At 46.1% G+C, this 21122-nt stretch overlaps 1 protein-coding gene and 1 long non-coding RNA gene across 2 annotated transcripts in view; one reads left to right on the top strand and one right to left on the bottom strand.

The window, feature by feature from the left end:
• Nucleotides 1–21122, bottom strand: part of BCAR1 (BCAR1, Cas family scaffold protein) — a 107288-nt gene that overhangs the window by 40694 nt on the left and 45472 nt on the right. The gene's annotated exons all lie outside the window — the stretch shown is intronic.
• Nucleotides 8679–11098, top strand: LOC114028917. Its single transcript, XR_003567424.1, has 3 exons — nt 8679–8816; nt 9789–9932; nt 10996–11098. It is a non-coding gene; the product is annotated as an uncharacterized LOC114028917 (long non-coding RNA).

The raw sequence follows: 21122 nt of genomic DNA, 5'->3' as shown, positions 1-21122 counted from the left end.
GCCGCCCAGGGGCCGGCGAACCTTCTGCCTTCGCTGCCCAGCCCGGCTCCCGGCATGCCCGGCCCGCCTCCCCATTGGCTCTCCCGGGCTCCTCATGCAAATGAGCCGCCGTCGCGGCGTAGGCTGTCCGAGCGCCCGCCAGCCTCCCCAGAGCACGCTCCCCGCTCGGACTGGAAGGAGCGCGTGCGCGCTGGGGGCTGTTTGAAGGGCGGGCCTCGGGGCACGTGCCAGCCCGGGGGCCTCGAGGGAGCCAGCGGGGGCCACGTGACTGGCGCTCTCAGTCCGCAGTGCCGGCCCGCCCCCTTCTCACCTTCTCCTGTACAGTTCTGCCTAACTGAAATCGGGGCTACCGGCTCACTGTCCTAAAGGTCATCGACCTTTCTTAACGACTGACGGTCTACAGAGTGCTTGCCTCATCTCCCACCTCCGTGCCTTTGCTACAATGCCGTCTCCCTCACCCCTGCCAGACTCCCCCAGTAGACTCAGCGTAGGTCCCGTTTCCCTATCTTTCTTCTAGACTGGCTCAAGGCTCACCTTCTGCAAAAGGTCTTTGCCGTTCTCTCCCTCTCAGAGATGACCTTCCATCTACTCTGTATCTAACCTCTGTTACCAGTTATCTACATCTCTCTCCCTCATTACAATATAAAACACATTGATTAAGCGCCTACTGTGTGCCAGACTAAGCGCTGGAATGAATGTGAACTCTGAGGGCTGGGGCTAGTTTTGTCTTTGTAAACCTAGTGCTTTGCACAGCAGCTGGCATGTAGGGAAGGGCAGGAGGACCTGGAGTTAGGAAATTAAGACTTTTTTCAGTCAAGTCTGACTCTTCATGGCCCCATTTGGGGTTTTCTTGGCAAAGATGGAGTAGTTTGCCATTTCCTTCTCCAGCTCACTTTACAGATGAGGAAACTGAGGCAAGCAGGGTTAAGTGACTTGCCTAGGATCATACAGCTGGTAAGTGTCTGAGGCCAGATTTCAATTCAGGTCCTCCTGACTCCAGGTGGGGCACTCTATTCACTGAAACACCCACCTGCCCCTGGCACACAGTAGGTGCTTAATAATGCTTATAGGTAATGATGATGGTGGTAGTGTTATAGAATATAAACTCCTTGAGGGCAGGGATGACTTCATTTTTATCTCCAAACCCCTCCAATGCCTAGCACAGTACTTTGCCCAGAGAATAAGTGGCTAATGTATTGAATTATTGACTCCTCAGCTGCCTCAAACCTGCCACTGCTTTCGAGGTCACAAAGGAGAGAAAGATTTGACAAGGAAATCACCTCATTATGTCTCAGGTTGTAACTCTCAGAGAACTTTTATGAGTCCTTCAGGACCAGACATTTCAGAGCCATTTCAGTTCCAGAGAACCAGGGGGAGTATGGGCACGGACAGACACAAGGCTGAAAACCAACTGAATTTGCTTCTTTTTCATTTTTCTGAACAACTTTTCCTCTTCTCCTCTACATCCCACTTCCAACTCTGGTTTGAAGTTCCCTCAAGGCCAATGATTTCATCCTAGAACCCTGTCCCAGGCTCCCTTGGCCAATTATACAATTTTGACCCCCAAGCCAATTTCACAGAATCTCGGGATCACAGATTCAGAGAAGGGACTTTAGAGACCATGGAGTCTAAATACCGCTGTCCCCATCCCCCCCAACACACACACACACATTTTGCAAATTCGTGAATTGAGGCTCAGAGAGGCAAAATAACCTGTCTAGGACAACACAACTGGTATCTCTGGTGAGATCTTAACCCAGGTCCTCCTGACTCCATGTCCACTTTACCATGCTTTATGCCAAAGAACCGACCTGGCAGAAAGAACCTCATTAACCATCTTCACTCTGAGAGCAGAGACCCAGTTATGGGGAGAGATGAAGCCTCACTCTCCCATCCCTCCCTGCTCCAGGCTTCTCCAGAGAATCAGCATCACAGGATGTTGACTTCATTAACTGTGCAAATGTCATACGTGACGTCTTTGGTTGCCTGGAGAGTAATGGAAACAGGTCTAGGATTCTGCCCTGGTTGGAGAACAAACCAAAGTCCAAGACTTGAAAAACAAAAATCAAAAACCCAACCCAACACCCCCCACCTCAAAAAACAAATGGCTCATAGGGGAAAGATCCGCTGGTCTTAGCATCAGAAGAGCCAGCACCAAGTTGGTTCAATGATGGCTTGAGAGCTGAGAGGTCCAGGAGATGCTCTAAGACCACATGCTTCAGAACAGTTGTCACTTTGCATCGGCAGAGGGAAATTCCTCTAGTTGTCTCTAATTCTCTGACTCTAATGAGTGTAGGGGTTCCCTACACTCATTCCACACCACAATGGCGCCAGGCACTGTGCTCCCTGTTGGGTCCACAAAGACAAAAAGGAAACGGTCCCTGTCCTCAAAGAGCTTATTTACTACTGGAGGGAAACAACGTACAGCAGATAAAGTAAAAATGGAGGTGGGAAACTCGAGTAATTTTCAGCAGGGAAAACATCAGTAAGAGGCAGGGGGAAGGGGCTCCGTCTGGTGAAGGAAGTGGCCCAGGAGCTGAACCTTGAAGGAAGCTGGGGGGGTTTAAGTGTCCAGTGTGTGAAGGAGAATAATGGTCGATAAACCTGGAGAGGGAGGCTTGGAGGCAAACTGAGATCCTCCAGATACCAAAGGATTTCGTATTTTAGCCAAAAGGCAAAAGGGAGTGCCCAGGGCAGATTTGTGCTTCAGAAATATCCCTTTGGCCGCTGTGTGGAGGATGGGCTGGAGAAGGAAGAGGATGGATGCTCCTGCAATAGTCCAGGCAAGACATAATGAGGGCCCACATGAGGAAGGATGGAAGAAGGGACGGAAGAGTGAAGCAACTGATGACACACAGGGCCCAGGGAGGGGGGAAGAATGGATCAGGAGCCTGAGGTTGTGACCCTTAATGACTGGAAGAATGTGGTGCCCTTGACCGAAACAGTCAAGTTTAGGAGGAGGGGCTCGCTGAGTGAGTTCTGCATTGGACATGTTGAGTTTAAGATGCCTATTGCATATTCAGCAGAAAATGTCCAGTAGGCAGATGGTGATGTGGAACTGGAGCTCAGAGAAGAGGGCTGGATATAGCAATCTGGGGGTCACCTGCATAGAGATGGTAGGAGAATCCACGGGGGCCGATGAAGAGGAAGAGTGTTGAGAGAGAAGAGCGGCCAAGCAGAATGTAGCTCTGGAGTGTGTACACCCACCTACCCACGAGAGAGGGAGAGAGGAAGTGAGGGAGTGAGGGAGAGAGGGAGAGAGAGAGGGGAGGGGGGAAGAGGGGGAGAGAGAGAGGGAGAGAGAGAGAGGGAGAGAGAGAGAGGGAGAGAGAGAGAGGGAGAGAAATGTGGATTTTGATCCAACAAAGGAAACTGAGAAAAAGGGATTAGACCATCTATAAAACCCAAGGAGAAGAAAGTATCCAGGAGGTGGGAGGGGTCAACAGTAGCAATAACCTCTTACTCCTATGGCCTTTCCTCCATTGTCAGCTTTCTTGTCCTCTTCTCTAGAAAGATAATGACTGGGAAAAGGCCATGGGAGCAGAAGCCCATTGGTTACCTTGAAGGGAGGCTCTCAGTTGGGCAATGATGTCAAAAGCCAGATTGTGGAGGGACTGACATGGAAGTGAGAAGAACAAATGGGGTCAATGAGTCAAGATAGCTTTTTCTAGGAGCTTGGCTGTGAAATGGAGGAGAGACATGGGATGTTAGCTTGAGAAGAGGGAAGGTTTTTTTTAAGGCTGGGGTGAGATGGGCAGGTTCATAGACAGCAAGGATAGAGTGGGAAGGCTCTTCAAGGGACAGCCTGAAAATCAGAGAGCCACTAGGGACCAGATGTGGGGAGGGGGAGAGAGCAGTGTGAACCCTTGGAATGTGGGACACTGAGGACCTGCCTGGTCTACTTTGGGGAGCTCATCCCACCCTGCCCATCTAGGAATCTCTATCACCTTCTTCCCCACCTTCCAACCTTCCTGAGACGTCAAGATCACCACTATCCTCCCAATGACCATCTCCATGTCACAGCCTCAGCTTCTCACCTGGAGTTCTCACCCCACACATCAAATCTGTCATCAAGTTTTAGCATTTCTACTTTCTCTCTTAAGGCACCTTCTCTTCACTGACAAAGCCACCTACTGGTGCGGGCCCTCATCATCTCACACCTGGGTTACTGCAAGAGTTGCTGAGGAACCTCCCCGCCTCCAGTCTCTCCCCACTCCAGTCCATCCTCCACTCAGCTTACTAAAGTGTATATCTCCTACTCCATAATTCCAATGGCTCCTTACTGCCTCCAATATTAAATATAAAATCTGTTTAGCACTTAAAGCCCTTCACAATCCTACCTGTCTTTCCAGTTTGTTTACTTTTTATTCCCCTCCTTGTATTCTACATTCTCGCTCTATTGGCCTACCTCTTCACTCATTTTCAGTCATGTCTGAATCTTTGTGACCTTATTTAGGGTTTTCTTGGAGTGGTTTGCCATTTCCTTCTCATTTTACAGATAAGAAAACTGAGTGAAGTGACTTGTGCAGGGTTACACAGCTAGTAAGTTCTGATGCTGGATTTGAACTCAGGCCCTCCCAACTACAGACCCTGTACTTTATCCGCTGTACCACCTAGCTGCCCCTCCTGCAATCAGTTGAATTCAAATCCAGCCTGAGACACTTATGAACTATGTGACCCTGCCTGCCTCAGTTTCCTCATCTGTAAAATAGGGATAATGATATAATAAGATAAACATTTATTAAGTGCCTACTATGTGGCACTGTGCTAAGCTCTGGAGATACAAATACGAAAAATAAAATAAGAAACAAGAATAATTTTCTAAATTTCTCTAATTCCTAATTCTAATGAGTGTAGGAGTTCCAAACATTCATGAAATGACAGGACTCAATACTTTGATATGTTATACATGTGCAATCATGCAAAACATATTTCCATATTAAATACTAGCTACTGTTATAGGACTCTAGGCAAGACAGTTGGTCTCCCTAAGCCTCAGTTTCCTCCTCTGTAAAAGGGCTATTACAAAGTTGTAAGGAAACTATAAGAGAAATGTGAAGCATCCCTCTTATTAAAACTAGTCCCCTCTTTGCAGAGTCCTGGGCATTAAGCTGCCACAGGCTGAGCTATCTAAAGCAGCCCCATCTCAGTGGCCAGTGTCTCTAGGGGCCTCGTCATTTCCCCATCAGTTTCTCCAAAAGCATCTCCAAACTGCCAGGGCAGGAAGCTTTGGAGAGCCCTGCATCTCAAACCCACTGCAGACATCTGATCTGACGTCACTGTCACCACCTAGGAGCTCAGTCCCTGGAGTGAAATACCCAGACTCCTCGGCACCACAGGTTTGAAGCCGGGCAGAACTGACTCAAGCTTTCCGGTTTCCAAGATAAATATTGGGGGGTTGGGAGGAGAAGCAGTGTGCCATGTGGGGACCAGGCTTCCTTCTCTGCTCAGCCCTGCCTCTGGCCTCTTCCCAGGAACACAAGTCCTCCGCCAGGACAGGAAAGATGCCAGGGGACTGCACTCTGCCGGACATGCTCCAAACAGAGTGCCAGTTTTGGGTCAAAGTTCTATCTCCGTGAATCAAAGTGTTCTTACCTGATGTAGTGCCAACCTCAAAGCTAAGGTGTCCAGAGGGCTTGGAACAGTTCAATTTGTCTGAGTTCTACAATGTCTGACACATAGTAGGCACTTAATATTTCTTTCCTTCCCTCCTTCTTTCCTTTCTTCCTTCTTTCTTTCCTCCCTTCTTTACTTCTTTCTTTCCTTCCTTCCCTCTCAGATTTTGAAAACTATTAAAAGACTGACTAGAGCCACTGGCCACAGTACTGAGAGTGTTGATCCACTCGCTGTGCCCTATACACAATGCTCCATCACCCATCTCCATCCATGCCGTTACACAGGCTCTTTCCCACATCTGGGCTATACTGCCCTCCTCACCTATGGCTCTTAGAACACCCCCCCTTCCTTCAAGGCTCAGCACAGGCTTCCCCTTTCTACTAGAAGTCTTTCCTGACTCCTCCATGGGGCTATTCATCCTTTCACCCACACCATTCCTTTGTGTATCCTTGGATTTACTTATCCACACATGTTATTCTCCCAAAAGAATATAAGATCCATGAAGGCAGGGGCTGATTTCTTTTTATCTTCGTGTCCCTGGCCCCTAGAACAAAACAGATGCTTAATGAATGTTCATCGAATGAAATGAATGAACAGCACATGGCCTTGGGGAAATGGAAATATGAAGAGTTGTGTGGTCAGGAACTCAGAGGACCCAGTTGTCCTGACTCCAGGGGCCACAACAACACCTCCTTGTGTAGGATGACAGATTTGGAGGAGAAAGGGGTCCCTGAGATCATCAATCCAATTTCCTCATTTTTACAGATGAGGACAGTAAGGACCAGGGAAGTAAAACAATTTGCCCAGAATCACACAACTAAATATGTGGTGGCCTGGGGAGGTGAACAGAGGACCTCTGGCTGCAAGTCCTTTCCAAAGCACAATTATAGGTTTTTTCATTTGATCCTACCCCATAAAGCAGACATGGGGGAAGAAGGTGATTACCATTTTGCCTGTGAGGAAACTGAGGCCCTGAAAGGCTAAGGATGGGGAGATGGGATGACATATTAGAAAGGACACTAGATGGGCATCAGGATATTTGGATTCTAATCCCCAAACTATAACTAGCTGTACAATCATGAGCTAAACACTTAATATCTCTGGACCTGTTCCCCTGGCTATACCGTAAGGAATTAGACTCCATGTCCTGTATTACCTAAACAAATTACACAGTGAAACCTGGGCAGAACTAGAATCCAAGCCTCCTTCCCTCGGATCCAGACTGCTTTCCCCATGCCTTACCCTCCCTCCTCAACAGCAGCCCTCATATATTTTTTTTTTTAGTAAAAAGGGAATATCGAGGTGAGGCTGGGGGGCAGGTAAGGAGGCTAGGGGGTAGGTAAGGAGGCTTAGGGGCAAAGTGGAACATCCCTGGACAACACATACAAACTCTGCCCACGGGCAATCTTGATAGAGGTGTATTCGGAGAAACATCACCTCTAGACTTTCAGCAGTCCAAATGTAATTGGGGCAAGGGATTCACTCAATTCAACTGGGGAAATGAAGAATCAGGCTGCACAGGGATGGGTTTAGTTTGTGTTTTTTTTTTTTTAATGGAGCAAATATCCTGTCCTGGGACATAACCTCATTTAGAAGAAATCAGATTTCAAAATAATTGACACTGCCCCAGTTCTTTGCCCTATTACTTCCTCTCACCAGCCCCCAGAGCACAAGCTTACTAAGAAGGACACCATGTGTGGCAAGGGGGGAGGGGGGGTTGGGATGGCATGGGATGGGGCAGGATCTCTTTCCGGAAGCTTCTCTCAGTCTGAGCAGAAAGAGAATGGGGGCATACAGGCTACACCCCTTTATTTTTGGTGCTCTACATTCACTCCATAGCAATTTTCTGTCTGTTCATGGAGGGAAATCTGGAGAGCCTGGAAATGTCTGACCTACCCTGCCATCTTCCCAGAACACCCCCACCAGCTATCTCCCTTTTCTGATACTCCTGCCTGACTTGAGATGACTGACCCAGTCTCAGCGGTGACAGAAGAGAAGGAAGGAAGAATTCCATTCAACCTTGAATTCCTGCTACATACACAGCCCCTCCCCTCAAAGAGCTTACATTTTAGCAGAGGGAATCGTAACCACCTAAGGCACTTAAACCTGGCATCTGTGAATTTGTTTTTTAAAAAAATTTTTGATAATTTTTCCCAATATGATTGGTTTCCTTCATAATTTTTTGTACTTTATTTTATTCATTTAAAAACATTATACTGAGAGGGGGTCCTTATGGATCCTCTTCCCCAGAGCACCAATGAGATCCAAGACACACAAAAAAGGGTAAGAATTGAGGTCTCTCATTCTTTTCCTGGTTGTATCAGAGGTGATGCAGACATCCAGAGTGGTTCTTAGCTTTTTCAAGTAAGAGATTCCCCTTTCAAAGCAAGATTATGTCTTATTTACCACTATCCCCCCCCCACTATGTACTATGTATACTCACTCATTCAGATATACATGATAAAAAAGAAAATTAAAAATAAATACAGTATGATTAAAAAAGCTACTATAAATTTGGTAACTCTTGTGAAATAATGATACCTACATAACTATAATAACTGAAATTTATCTAGTAGTTGAAGGTCTGCAAAGTCCTTTACAGACATCCTTACACGGACTCTGGGGGGGGGGCTGTGACAGTGTGGGTTCTTAACCTGGGCTCCTCAGAGCCCCTTCCTCAGCCCAAACAAGGGGGTGGGTAGGTATGTGTAGGCTGAGGCTGCTACTGCATTTGTTTGTTACAAATCCAGGGGAAGGGGAGAGGACACTTACTATCTCTTTGATAATAGCCACCAAAACCCACAGCATCCCCAGAAAAAGGGAGCTGTTTGGGGGCATCAGTGCACTGATATGTGTCTCTATGTGCCTCCGTGTTTCTCTCCTTCTTTCTGTGTGTGTGAGAAATTGGGAAAACACTTACAAAGGCATTCCAAGAATTTGTTCCTTTTCCACTTAAACATTCCCCTCATCTCCCCCTTCCCCCCCACCCTATTTGCTTCCCAGAATGGCATTTCCTCTTCAGAAATATTGCCCTTCAGGGGTTACCTTTGCAATATGCCACTGAGCTGAGGAGAGCCAGCCAGCTTGCATCGGCGAAAATTATTACCACATGGGCTGTTCTGCCCAATGTCCCATGCATCCCCTCACTGACAACAGCTCCAGTATCCTGGGAGAGGAGGAAACCCTTCAGGCCCACACAGGTCAGTGGATAAATGCAGTCAGACTAGGAGGACAGGGGGATGGAAGAGGTGGGGAAAGAATGGGATGCCATGCCCCTTGGGACAGCCTTACGGCAGCCAGGCCCAACGGGGAAAGTGACACCAGAGTGTTTCTTCTGGGTGGAGAGGGATTTCCCCTCTCCCACTTTCACAGCTGAGCATTTTCTGAACCCATTTACACAGCTCTGAAAGACTTTAGAAGTGATCAAAGCAGTGACTGGGGATGAAACATACCTCTTATCTCTTGGCCAGAAGGTGATAGATTAGAGGTAGAAAATGAGACTTGCACTTTTAGATGTGGCCAATGTGTGCATTTCTCTTGTTTGACCATACATATCCTCCTTCAAGAGAAAACTTTCAATGGGGAAATTGGAGGTGAGTAAATAATATTAAAAATGCAAAAAAAAGAATGTCAATAAAACACTTTTGAAGAATATACATAAGTACGTAAGGGGATACAAACAATAGTGACTTTGTCACCATCTTGTTAAACTTGACAAATGCTTTAAAAACTCTATATGGCAGAAGTTCAGTTTCTCATACAATCCTTGTTCTTGTTTTTTTGTATATTGTTGACGAGCATTAGTTCATAATGAAAAGAAAAAAATTTTTAATGCTGATTTGAGTCAAAGGACACAATTCAAATCCTGGCTTTGACACTTACTAGCTGTGAGATGTTAGGCAGAATTATTTCCTTTTCTGGATCTCAATTTCCTTATCTATAAAACAGAAGGCCTGAAAGATGATTCCCCCAGGGCATTTCCAGCTCCAAATTCTCCTTCCCCTCCGTCACCCTCATGCTGCCAGCCCCCTTTCCCATCACTATTACAGCTTCTCCTCTTAGTTTTGTATACTTTCCAAAGGAGGACCAGGTGGTCATTTGATCTTCACTGATTCCAAAGCTTTGAGTTCCTCCTTGGCTCCCTCCCTATCACCTCTCTCCATTTTTTCCAGGAGGTTGGGGCAGTGAGGCAGAGTGGTGAGCCTCCCTCACCTTTCGGGAGATGGATTGGGCCGCTATCTGGGCAGCCTTGGTGGAATGGGGCAAAAGTTGTCACCACACTGCCATCATCTTTCTGGACCTACTTGATCAATAAGGTGGGAAGGGAAAAGGAATAAGCATTTATAAAGCACCTAGCATGTGCCTGGTACTGTGCTAAGCTCTTTTTACAAATATTATTTCATCTGATCCTCACAACGTCTCTTCAAGGTAGATCCTGTTATTATCCCCATTTTACAGTTGAGAAAACTAAGGCGAACAAAGGTTAGGTGACTTGCCCAAGGTCACACAGCCAGTAAGTATTGGAGGCCAAATTTGGACTCAGGTGTGTGCACTATAGTGCCCTACCCCCAACCCTCGCTGCCCTGCTGCCTTTAAGGGAACAGTTGTACTCATGTCCCTATCCCCTAACAGACACATTGACCTTCAGATCAAGGTAAAGATAAAGATAATAAAATACCTCACCTGGAGCAGGAAAAAGGATGACATAAGGGAAAGGGAGCCAGCTAACTCAGAGATCATACTTTCACACTTCCGGGATTATGTGACAAAAAGGATATTGACACCAAGAAAAGACTCACATGTGCAAGGACAGCTATAACAACATTGTCTGTGCTATTATTATCATCCCTCTTTTACAGGTGAGGAAACTGAGACAGGCAGAGATAACCGTCTTGCCCAAGGTCACACAGCTAGTAGTATCCCAGGTTGGATCTGAACTCAGGTCTTCCTGCCTCCAAGCCTAGCCACTGTGCCATCTATCTGCCTCTACTAAAGGACAAGGCTTTCTGTTAATTAATAAACTATTTTCTATGTAATACATTGGAGACCATAACATTAACATCCAAATATAGTGGCTCTATGGTTACTGATAGAGAAAAGCTTATGTGATAGAAATCTTTCCACATCTCCATTTTTCAACTGTCTACTGACCTTCCAATTTCATTCTTAAAAGCAAGCGCTCTCTCTCTCTCTCTCTCTCTCTCTCTCTCTCTCTCTCCCTCTCTCTCTCTCTCCTTCCTCTCTCTTCCTCCCTCTCCTCCTCTCTCCTTGATAAAGAAATCAATCAAGTATTTGCTGGGTGAGGTGATTTCTAGGCTCTTTACATTTCCAGACAATCTGTGCTAATGTCTTTTCCTTTATCCATTTCCTATTTTTCAGCATCAGCAGTTCGTTTAAAAATAGGTCAGCCAACTCTGATCAATATAATGATCCATGACAATTCCAAAGGACTCATGATGAAAAATGCTATCCACCTCCTGAGAGAGAACTGATGAACTCTGAGTGCAAATTGAAGTATAATTTTCTCACTTTCTTTATTTTTCTTGTTTGTTTTTTTTTGGTGACATGGCTAATATGCAAATATTTTATATGACTTCACAGGTATAATATTGATATTGATTGCTAGCCTTCTCAGTGGGTGAGGGAAGGGTTGGGAGGAGGGTGAGAATTTGGAACTCAAAAAAATTTTTGAATATTAAAAATAAATAAATAATAAATTTGAAAAATAGGTCAGCTACAGCTGACTCAATTGGGTGTGATATCTTTTAGTTAGTTTTTTTTTATTATTCATTTTAATGCTTATTCCAACGAGTTATAGGTCTACTCACCACAGTATATTGATTTGAAAATAACTCCTACATCAGTAACTAATCATTTCCCTTCTATTAAAATATAATTTAATTTACCGTCATGAAATTTCATACCACGTTCTGTACCTCCTGCCTCTCTTCTCAAAGTGTTCATGGTATGTAGGATTTTTTTCCTACCTCCTTCTGCACCCACCTTTATACTGAATTCACTGAGTATTAAAGTATATGTTGATTTACTTTGGATGTTCTTATCAAGTTCTTCATTGAATTTCTCTCTTTCTGCAAAAGATGTTGGTGCATAAGATGCAATTCTTTTCATAATGGACTCTTCTGCAAATGCTTATCATGAGCGATGCAATGCAGGATGACCAGGCATCCTAAGCAATGAAGTCATTCGTAGAAGAGGTCAAGGGACTTGAAGAATGCCTCTCTCCACACTCCGAGTTGTTAGGGAAGATAAAGGGCTCCTAGCCCTTACAGAAGTAAGACTTCAATGGGAATGTCAGTCTTTTTTGAGCTTTCATTTCCAGTGTAAAGAACAGTTTGTTTGGTTTTTTTTTGCAGAGAAAATGGAGGGGGGAAATTGAACAGATATGCGTTCTCTGTTGTTGTCAGTTATCCGCTGTCCTATCCATCCCAAGCCAAGATCCTTCTTTGATCCTTTTTTCCCCCCAAAGTCACACAGGTGAGGTTTTAATGTTGTCCTTAGCTTCCCTCGCCACTGGCCTCAGATCATTCTAAGCTAAAATTCCTGGCATTTTTAAAGGACCATGACACACTTATATTCATCTTCTCTTATCTGACTTTGATTTCATTTTCATTTCTGAACCTAAGTTGGTTGGTGAGCTCCCAGGGGATCCACATGAGTCTCTTCGGACCAATCCCATTTTCTTTCTCATTAGAATTTTTTCTCTTGTATCTTCAGAATTTCATCTTGAGCATCTCTCTCTTTCCACTTTCCCTGAAGCATTTTATTCCATGGGATCCTGTATATTTTTCCTCTGAACCCTTTGAAATCTACTTTCCTTAAAACCAGGAGACTTGTCAGATAAACTCTGCCCATATTTCCTTTCCTTCTCCATCACAAATTCTGAAGTGGAATGGTCACTTCCCCTCAAGGTTGGGAAATTGTGTGTATTTTTTAATGACCTCAAGCTTCTTCCTGAAACAAATGACCAAATCAAGATTTTTTAAACACCATTCTTCAGTTCATGCTGCATGGCTGTGATTCAGAGGATACCAGATTCTCTGAAGATTACAGAAAAGTGGATGGTGGGTGTTAATAGGGGACAATATGCTGACACAGAAGGGACATGAAAGATGACATCAGAGAGATGGATGACTAGAAAAGGAAGTGGGCTGGTCATGAAGTGAGTGACTGTGAGGGAGAATCAATGGGTGGACAGCTCTTGTATCCGCTGGCATTTACATACTCTAAAGAGAGATGGAGGAGGGCTTTAGGATACGAATCATAAGACTTAGGCCTGAAAGGAAATCTTAGGAGTCATTAATTCTAACCCTCCTAATTTTATAGATGAGGAAACAGAGGCTTACAAAGTTAAGGGACTTGTCCAAGCTAGTAAGTGTGCATGGCAGGATTTGAACTCAGGTCCTAACTCCAAATCCAGTTTTCTATCCACTACTCCATGCTGCCTCAAGCCAAGAGTTATACAAGATGAAAAGACATGGATAGGTTTTCATCTGCATCTCTGAAGGAAATATCCATAAGCATCCAATGAAATATGGAAGAAGCCCTCTGTAATGGAGCTTGGGCAATTGTTGGAAAGTGTCTATTGTGTTTAAACAAAATATATCAATAAACTAAAAGAGAAAATAAAAAGTACCAAGATCTGGGTTTGAACCCTGGCTCTGTCACTAACTTGCTATGTGACCTTGGGCAAGTTACTTCACTTTTGGGCCTCAGTTTCTTCATCTATACAAACGAGTGGGTTGGATTAGATAACCTCTAAGACCCCTCCCAATTCTGCCATTCTGCAACACTCTTCTTCACAGGTGTCAAACAATGAGCAGGCCAAACCAGATTAAAATTGTAACTGGGAAATACTTAACAAAATGAATGGGTTAGTGGGTCCCCTCTCTATTGGAGTTTGATATTATTACACTACATGAACACCCATTTCTTAAGGCTTCTAGGATTCAAAGAGGTGGCAACTAGATGGAAAGACGGGAGGGTGGAAACAGCATGACCAAAGTGGTCATGGGGTGGGGGAAGGGGATGGTGAGTAAGCCCTGCTGGCTTGGGCTGATGGGAAATCAAGTTGGAACAGGGCAATGTCCAAGTCATTACCCTCCGTCCTAGGAGATTCTGGCTTTTCCTCTGTTTCGATGACTCCATTTTCTGAGCTCCCAAACAATTGCAGGAAGTTGTATCCAGGATGAGAGGAGGGGCCGAGCCTGGAGAAGGTCCTGGGGGTGGCCCCCTGGACAGGGTGGGCAGGAAGGAGCTAGGGGCCATGGGGCTGGGCGGCCCAGTGTTGGGGACTCCTTTCACAGAATGCAGTTGAGCAAGTATCGGGGGGTATTTGCAGGCAGGAGCATTTGGAAGGAGAGAGGTTTCAGTGGCAGCATCCAGATGGGAAGAGGACAAAGGCTTCAGGGAAGATCTAATTTCTGATACAAGGTGCTCAAGAGTGGAAAAAACACTGGCCTTAGAATCTGAAGACCTCTGCTGCTGTTAAGGAGATCTTTTTTTTTTTTTCTGTAGTGTAATTGGAAAAGGATTGCCGTCATTTAAATCCCAGCTCTGGTTTTACTAATCCCGTGACCCTGGGGCCGAGAACCTGAACCCAACAAGGTCCTGGGAAGGGCGGTGCCAGCCTCTGAAGAAGTCCAGAGATCTAATCTGCACAGTCACTCCTGACACGGGCGAGGAGAAGAAGCAGAAAAGGGGACTCAGTCAAGCCACTTTCCATCTCCTGACCCCAGTTTCCCCCTTTATCAAACAAAAGGGTTTGATTAGAAGAACCTGAGGTCCCTTCCAGCCCTAACACTCCAGGGTCCTGTTTCTCTTCATAAATCCCTTGGAATGCAAGGCAGGAAAAGGAAGTCCTCCAAAGTCATTGGAGTCTGGATTCAAAACCTTCCTCTGATGTGTATCATTGCCGGGACCTTGGCTCGATAGTACAATGGAGCGAGTGAGTGTTGGACTTGGAATCTGGAAGACCTGGGTTTGAATCCTGCCTCAGACACTTACTAGCTGTATGACCTTGGCTTACCCTCTCTCAACCTCAGTTTCCTCATCTGTAAAATGGAGATAAAAAAATAACACCCACTTCCCAGGGTTGCTGTTTGGATCAAATGAGATAATATTTGCAAAAAGCTTTGCAATCTTTAAAGCGAAATATAAAGCCATTATTCTTATCATTATCATTATTAAGCTAATAATACATTAAGGTTTGCAAAGTGCTTTACATAGGCTCTTTTGGTCCTTACAACAACCATGTGAAGTGGGTGCTATTATTATCCCCATTTTACAGATGAGGAAACCAAGGCTGAGAAAAGGTGATTTACCCAGGGTCACACAGTTGATGAGTATCTAAGGCTGGATTTGACTTAAATCTTCCTGATTCTAAATCCGGGTCTCTATTTTCCTCATCTGTAAGGAAGCCCCAAGGGAGTTAGACTAGGAGGCCCCTTGGGTCCCTCCCAGCTTGAACTCTAGAATTCTATGCTACTGCAACCCTTTGATACTAAAGGTCCTTAGTGGGTGGCTTCAGGCAAATTGGACTAAACAATATCAAAAGTTCTTTCTTGCTCTAACACTCTATGGTTCTTGGCTTGCCATTCCTCCAGCTCATTTGATGGATGAGGAAACTGAGGCAAACAGGGTTAAGTGACTTGCCCAGGGTTACACAGCTAGTAAGTGTCTGAGGCCAGATTTGAACTCATGAAGATGAGTCTTCCTGACTCCAGGCCTGTAACTTTATCCACCGTGCCACCTAGCTGCCCTCTAGGGCTAATAAGTATAGGACGGTCCAGGTAAGAACACCCCTACCCCTACCAGCTGCAGGGAGCATTTAGTTTCTGACCCCCTTTGGATTCTCCTCAGTTCAACAAGGACTTTGTATATGGGCAAAAGCCAGGGCCCTTGGGTCAGGATCCCTTCACAAATAAATACATGTTGAATAAGGAAGAGAGAGGTGAGAAACCCCAGGAAGGGAGTGGGAGGCAGGTCAGGCCCCAGAGTAAGCCCTTGGTGATCAAGCAAGCCCATGAACCTTACTAAAGTGGCAGAGATGAGATTCAAAGCCAGTTCTTCTGACCCAAGACCTCATGCTTTTTTCTCCCATATCCCATGATAGTAAGTGCCCAATGAAGGGTATAGACAGTAAAAGAGAGATGAGCCCCATGGAGGTAAGACATAGTCATCCAGCCTTTGTGTTCCTAAAGACTTCCATCCAGTGACTGGGAGCCCACTGGCCTTGACACAGCCCATCCAACTTCTGCATAGCTCTAATTGTTTCAAAATGTTTTATTGCTATCTCCTGTTTTAACTGTTTTTCCTTACATCAAGATGATCTCCCATGCCTCTCCTAGCTCTAAAATCTAGAATCCTCTGAATGAAAGCCCCAGTGAATCAATCAGGGAAGAGGGCATTCCTTCTGTCTTTGAATTTCCTCACCTCTTACTTTCCTGAGGAAACTGATCCATCCATGGTGAATACCCTATTCTCTTCAGACTAAAAACCCATAGATAGCATCTCCCACCCTGTCAGGAGGTGGTCCTTCTCTTTGCCAAGACCAACCCACTACCTGTGCCCTTGATCCCACCCTCCCCCTTTTTCTCCAACAAATTTCCACCTTAATCACCCCTCTCACCCTGCCTCTCCAATATTCAACTTCTATCCATTCCTTCTCTCTTGCCTTCAAACATGCCCACGCCTCCCACATCCGTAAGAAAACCCTTCCTCTCAGGTGACTGCACTATTTCTCCTTTCTCAGCTCAAGTCTTAGAAAAAGTCATCTACACTCAATGCCTCCCTTCCCTTTCCTCCGGACTGTCCATCTCCATCCCCCCGTCTTTGCCCTGGTTGTCACCATGCCTGGCATATACGTCTTCCTCCTGTCCTCTGCCTCACAGAATCCCTCACCTCCTTCAAGACAAACCTCAAGCATCACCTTTTACACAAAGCCTTTCCTGATCTCCCAGCTGCCCTCCCTAATCACTTTGTATTTATTCTCTTCATATTCATTTTACATATAATAATAGATGCACTTAGATGTTGTCTCCCTTAATAGACTGCTAATTCCTCTAGAGTAGGGATTATTTCATTTTTTTGTCTTTATATCACCAGTTCCTTAGCAGTCAGCCAGTCAATCAACAAGCATTTTTAAGCACCTACTATGTGCCAAGCACTGTACTACTCAGCACCTGGAATTCCCAACAGCCTGCTCCTTTGAACTCAGATTACATAAAATCTGGGAACTATAGCAGCTCTGGTGATCTCTTCCTCTCAGAACAGAGCTGAAGAAGGAAGCTGATTAGGAATCCATAGACTTGGGTGTCATCCCTCCCCTTCCCCTCATGAGCTAGACCACCCTGGGCTAGTCATGTCCAGGGGCTATTGGTTCCTCCTCTATAAAATGAGGGGGTTAGACTAGAACACAAGTTACTAACCCCTTCTATATCCTGGACCCCTTTTGGCGGAATCACATTTTTAAATAATTGAAGGAAATGATCCATTTCAGTTAGGGGTTTGTGAAGTTCATGAACCCCTTGAAATCCAAGTTCACAAACCTCCTAAAATCAATGGGCTGGCTGAACCAGATGAGCCCCTGGACCAGATGACCTCCAGGGTTCCTGCCATCCTCAGCTCTCCCGAGCTTGTCCTATAGCAGCCGGCAACCTTGGGGTGGTGCCAAAAGCAAAGGATTTGGAGTCAGAGGTGCAGATCTCACTACTTACGGACCTCCCTAAGCCTCGGATTCATTTATAAAATGAAGGGCCTCTCAAGTTCTTTCCAGGTCGGACGTTCCCCTAAGCTAGGTCTGCAGGTCTCGGTTCTCAGAATGAAAGGATTTCCTGGAGCCGGAGGTTAGAGGGGCCAGTCCCAGAGGAGAGATGGGAAGGGAAAAGATGAACTTGACCTAGAAACCCAGAAGGACCTAACTCTTTCCAGCCCAGCAGAAGCTCAGAGTCTGCAAATGAGCTGAATGTAGGAGCCAGACCTGGGAATGGGAGCCTACCTCTACCTCTGAGGCTGTCCGTCATCAACTCTGAACGGTCTAGCACTGACGCTGAGATATCCCCATCTAAGCCTCTGAGACTAATAATGACAATTGCTGACGTTTGTGTGGGAGTTTAGGGTTTACAAAGCGCTTTACACACATTATCTCATTCAGCCTCATCTTGGGCCCCACTGGCAGAGCTAAGGAGGGAGATGGGAGGGCCCATTCCCTTTTCTTTGCAGAGAGAAGGGGATTCTGGGGTCCTGCTTCAGCAACAGCCTCAGCCTGTCTTGGGCAGTTCTGTCTGAGCCCAGGCTCAGAGATCTGGATAAGTTCATGCAGGACCTGGGCATCTGAGACAGAGTCCTGCTCCAAGGCCAGATACTATGACAGAAAAGGCTGACGGGACTCTGGAGGAAGCAGGCTCATCAGCAGGGGAATGCTCAGAGGGCTCCTTCCAGGAGGGGCAAAGGGCAAAGTTCTTCAACCAGGGTTACCTAACATACATCCACAAATCTGTGCTAAACTTCTCTGTGCCTCAGTTTCTTCATTTGTCAAAGGGGAAGAATGATATCTGCCCTATGACCTCACCAAGTTCTAAGATGAGGGTAAAGATGCTTTTGAAAGCATAAACAGCTATACAAATGCCAGGTCCGAAGTCCATCGTCTTCCCTCAATTCCTGGCATCCAGGCGAGCTCATTCCTAAATCATCCCTGCCAGTGGCATCCCATTCTTTTTGGAAAGGTGATTCCCTAAACCCCTAATCTCTACCCAAGGAGGGCCTTCTATGCAGTGGGGCTAAAACAACCAATTAATCAACATGGTGCCAGGCACGGTAATAGACTCCAGGGGTGACAAAGATAACTGAAACTGTCCCCTCCCTCAAGTAGTTTTCATTCTATCTGACTGATACTGAGTCTTTTTAGAGAGATAGGGTGGTTGAGTGGAAAGAAAGAGGAATCTGAAGTCCTAGCTTTGTACAAACCTAGGAAATATTTCATCTTTCAGAGCTTCCATTTTCTTATCCATACAACTGGTACTGTCTACTACCTACCTTACAGGGCTGGTGCATGGAAAAATCTGGAAGAGCCATCCAAAAGTGAACTACTATAACAATGATTAATCCATTGAAGAGCAGAAATAATGAAAAGAAATGGGGGGGGGCGGGGATTGCTAGACAGCGGCTGTTCCAATCTTTCAGCTGCTGCCACTCCTGCAGAAGTATTGATTAGCTAAATCCCTCTGACAATGAGCAAGGGGGAAAGAGGGCATAGCACATTTCAGAAATTTTAGGCCTCCACTAGCCATCAATTTGTTGGGCGATAAATGAGTGACGGAATGAATGAACTGGAGGGTAAAGAAGGGGGGTCTGGAGATAGGTCTTGCATCAGCACCAGCCCACAGCTGTCTGGATAGATGCCATTACCTTTCCAAATGGTCCTTTCCCTGAACAAATGGACTACTTTCGGAGAGGTGATTGGCCAAGGCAGATGGGGAAATTGGTAGCTACTGTGTTGATAGGAAAGGTATATATTCTGGCCTTCCTACTGGCCAGGCAGGTAGTCTCGGAGTCCCTTGACCTTCTCTCTTATCAGTCAAGAGCCTCTGCCAGAAGGAGGCAGCCTCAGATAAGCATCAAAAGTGCATTGATAGGATAATAGAGTTTTTAAGCAGGAAGTTGATCCTTTTACACACGAGGGAGCTAGGATCTAGAGGTAAAATGACTTTCCCCAAGGTCTCAGAAGCTACTCCCTGGCAGGTGTCTGGACTCTCAACAAAGTTCTTTCAGTTACTCCAGGCTGTTTCTCTCTTCTTTCTTCTCTGGGGGGTGGGGGTCTTGGGACGCTTGCAGGACATTACTGGGTCCGATATTAACTGCCCTCTGGCAGCTCCCCAAACTTTAAACTGCTCCACCTGGGTGACTGTGCCACTGTCAAAGGAGCAGGCAAGATTGGGGGGAGGTGAAAAGATGAAGGGGGAGGGGGTCATCTCAAGGCTCCAGCTGTGTTTGTGTGAAAGGCGCAGGAAATGGTGCTGCACAGATTCCTTTGTGTAGCGAAATAATTACAATCAACGCCCGCCACAGCAAATGAGCTTGGCACTCATCAACCCGCTGCTGTAATCAGCAGCCAGCAGCTTCTGATTGTCATCCCCCATCCCCGCTCCCCCCTAGTACTCCCCTGAGTCTAAAGTGACATCAGCTGTCAACTGAGGGCTGATAATGGGGCAAAGACTCACACAATGGGGGCATCCTTGGTAGCCTGGGGGTGGAGAGGAGGCTGACAACCAGGCATAAACCCCTGATGTGGCAGTCAGTGACTAGCACTAGCTCACAGAATCGTAGATTTAGAGCTGGAAGGGACCTTGCTGGCCAGCTGGTCCAATTTCCTCATTTTACAGATGAGGAAACTGAGGCCCAGAGAGCCGTGACTTCCCCACAGTGACCCCCTAGAGGGAATGGGACTTCATTGGCATTAACGACCCTGGGAAGCCAGCTGAAGTTTCTAGATGCTCTTTATGATGGAGAGACAAAGAATGGGAAAAAGGGGAACTGTCTCCATGGCTGGAGGTCATGTCCCCTCTCGGGGTTCAGGGACAGTCTCCTAAGCAAGTTTGTGACTGCTCCTCTCTAGCTCTCCCTGAAGCCCAGGGTCCCCATTCACTCCTGAGCTCTAGCCATATACACCCACACTTTAATCCCCTCAGTCCTCATGCTGACTCACTACCAGCCTGCCCCCCCCTTTCAAAGAGATCTTCCTTTATTTTCTCTCTCAAGGACCATGAACCATAAAGAGCAGAAGTAAAACTCCCCTAATTGTTTTAATTGCTTTTCTAATTTGGAAATTAAACAGCAAAGAAGGAGCCTGGAGACAAGAACAATTACCCTGGAACTAGGCTACTGAGGGCTGGCCATGGCTTCCTGATGTCAGAAGAGGCAGAAGGAGAATGAGATGCCTAGTGTGGCTGCCATGGAGTGACCTGCCCTCAATAATGCTGCCACCTGCCACCTTCCACTTCCCGAGGCTCAAAGCGATACCGTCGAGAACAAAGCCTTTGCGTGCCAAGCCGAAGTGCTCCTGCCTGACGGAGCTAACCACACCATCTGGCTAGACCCATCGAAAGCTCCGGGGATGCCCTTCTCCTTTTCTCTCAGCCCTTTGCTTCCCAAGAACCTGGAGTGGACAATATGGTCCTCATTTCCTGGAGAGTCTGGGGGTACTTCATCACAGGACAGGGGATTTGCCCTCTCACTGTGTAATAAGCAAGTCCACACAGGTCAGGAGAGAAACAAGGTTTAAGTGGGAGACGAATGGTTTCTGGTCCATCTACCCCAACATTTCTCTCACTCTCCTAAAACATAACTCTTATTCCTTAGGATTGCCCTCAGTCATTCACTGTATAATTTAGCAACTTTGGCCAAGCATGAGAAAAGAACCTCGCCCTAGATACTGGATGGTGATATTGTGTGTGTGTGTGTGTGTGTGTGTGTGTGTGTGTGTGTGTGTG

The sequence above is a fragment of the Vombatus ursinus genome, unplaced genomic scaffold, assembly GCF_900497805.2.
Source record: "Vombatus ursinus unplaced genomic scaffold, bare-nosed wombat genome assembly UNPS02014900.1, whole genome shotgun sequence".
In the NCBI taxonomy this organism is placed as follows: Eukaryota; Metazoa; Chordata; class Mammalia; order Diprotodontia; family Vombatidae; genus Vombatus; species Vombatus ursinus.
This window is presented reverse-complemented; position numbering and strand designations above follow the sequence as displayed.